Raw genomic sequence first — 2,810 nt, 5'->3', positions numbered from 1 at the left:
AGATGGATGTGGCTACATGAGGATATCCTCTTTGTTTAATCGATCTACCTCAGCTCAGAACTATAGGAGCCCCTTGATGTTAAGGAGATTTGGAGATGTTATGGTAAAGCTAGCACTGTCACTATGTCAAGACACAGGAATATCAAGGATATATATTTAAGGTTGGAAGACTTTGATGATTCTGACCCTAGAAATAATCTATACTGCCACAAGAGCGCTGAGACCAACAACAATAGAAGCAAGTACCTCTCTAGGGATTAAATTCTGCCTGAAGTGAAATCGAAGTGAAAAACTTAATCCAAGAAATCAAGAGAAAGTGATTCACACTTACAATCAACCGAAGTATCTCTTGAATATCATAACGTATGTGGTGGTCATTGTAATACTACATATCTGATATCGAGGTAAACCAAGAAATTAGACAATTCGTTTGCAAATACTCTCGAGGGGCAATACGCCCACCATTCAGAGTTATGGTCCAAGTCCACAAGCTTCCAACAAATACTTCACCGAATTTAAAGGTGTAAAATGTATTGAAAATACTCCTCATTATGAACCAATGATTTAAAAATATATTTGAAAACTAGTTGAAAGTTTCAAAACAGTTTCAAAACTGTAGATATGGTAGAAAAAAATGTAAATAAACTTAATTTTCATAAGTATATTATATGAACGTATTCTATGTCGCTATATTTTTTAAAATAGGACTTTAAACATATCAAAAAGTATTTAACAACCATGAATTTTGTTTTATAGCTAGCGGTTAAACGGTTATTCATGCATAACAAACATTAAATGTTCAGTATAAATTGCTATCAATGCTATAGCAAAAAAATATACGACTCAAACATGGCAATATAAATAACGCCTTGTCCTACATACAATAATAAATAGTATCTATATCACATTCATAAAATAAATTATAGGTGTCCATTTTTAATACTTAATGCACAAGATACCTCAGTTGCCTCTCAATCAGCAATCAAGCAGTTAAAAGTTAAATGCCAAGTAAATTTGAAGTTTTTTTCAGGAATTATGCGTAATACTGCTTATTTTAAATTATACATATTTTGATCTAACTACTGACCCTTAGCAACAAAATTTAAAAAACTGAAATAGACTCATATATTTTCTCAATGACCTAAATAAGTGGTAAGTATACGATTATAAAATTTCATTTTAAACAACTTTTGTTAGTTTTTTAACCAAAAATTTAATAATAAAAATATTTACTATGCGTATCTTGTTACAATATTTATTATTGCTAAATTTTACTGGCATATGCACGACACGTTTAACAAAATAACATCCATTTTACCTCGTCGAACTGACAAGATTAAGGTTTCCCTGTCTCAGGTGTTTCAAAGTGAATGCTTTCAATCTATAAGGGTCATTACGTCTGTAATGGCATCGTATCGTATATTCCTGTTGTGTTGTGAATTTTTGTCCCTATTTGTATTCCATTCGCGAGGCACTTTTATTCCTAGCATTTAGATTCTGCCGAAACGATCACGTCACAATAGACGTATTTATTTTATTTATAACTTAACAGTATCTACTACGCTTTTATAGCATTTTAAGATATTCCTCAAAAATGTACGAGACATGAATTGGCAGTTCTTTGTGTATTTTATGAAATGCTTCCTGGTTTATCAAAATGTTCAACAAATTTCGCATAAGAGGAGGATATGAAATCATGTTTTTCTTCATGTACCTAATGTACGGGGTACCNGCACTCTCACTATGTCAAGACACAGGAATATCAAGGATATATATTTAAGGTTGGAAGACTTTGATGATTCTGACCCTAGAAATAATCTATACTGCCACAAGAGCGCTGAGACCAACAACAATAGAAGCAAGTACCTCTCTAGGGATTAAATTCTGCCTGAAGTGAAATCGAAGTGAAAAACTTAATCCAAGAAATCAAGAGAAAGTGATTCACACTTACAATCAACCGAAGTATCTCTTGAATATCATAACGTATGTGGTGGTCATTGTAATACTACATATCTGATATCGAGGTAAACCAAGAAATTAGACAATTCGTTTGCAAATACTCTCGAGGGGCAATACGCCCACCATTCAGAGTTATGGTCCAAGTCCACAAGCTTCCAACAAATACTTCACCGAATTTAAAGGTGTAAAATGTATTGAAAATACTCCTCATTATGAACCAATGATTTAAAAATATATTTGAAAACTAGTTGAAAGTTTCAAAACAGTTTCAAAACTGTAGATATGGTAGAAAAAAATGTAAATAAACTTAATTTTCATAAGTATATTATATGAACGTATTCTATGTCGCTATATTTTTTAAAATAGGACTTTAAACATATCAAAAAGTATTTAACAACCATGAATTTTGTTTTATAGCTAGCGGTTAAACGGTTATTCATGCATAACAAACATTAAATGTTCAGTATAAATTGCTATCAATGCTATAGCAAAAAAATATACGACTCAAACATGGCAATATAAATAACGCCTTGTCCTACATACAATAATAAATAGTATCTATATCACATTCATAAAATAAATTATAGGTGTCCATTTTTAATACTTAATGCACAAGATACCTCAGTTGCCTCTCAATCAGCAATCAAGCAGTTAAAAGTTAAATGCCAAGTAAATTTGAAGTTTTTTTCAGGAATTATGCGTAATACTGCTTATTTTAAATTATACATATTTTGATCTAACTACTGACCCTTAGCAACAAAATTTAAAAAACTGAAATAGACTCATATATTTTCTCAATGACCTAAATAAGTGGTAAGTATACGATTATAAAATTTCATTTTAAACAACTT

The sequence above is a fragment of the Anoplophora glabripennis genome, unplaced genomic scaffold (genome assembly GCF_000390285.2).
Source record: "Anoplophora glabripennis isolate ALB-LARVAE unplaced genomic scaffold, Agla_2.0 scaffold420, whole genome shotgun sequence".
NCBI classification, from domain to species: Eukaryota; Metazoa; Arthropoda; class Insecta; order Coleoptera; family Cerambycidae; genus Anoplophora; species Anoplophora glabripennis.
Note: the sequence above shows the minus strand (reverse complement) of the source record.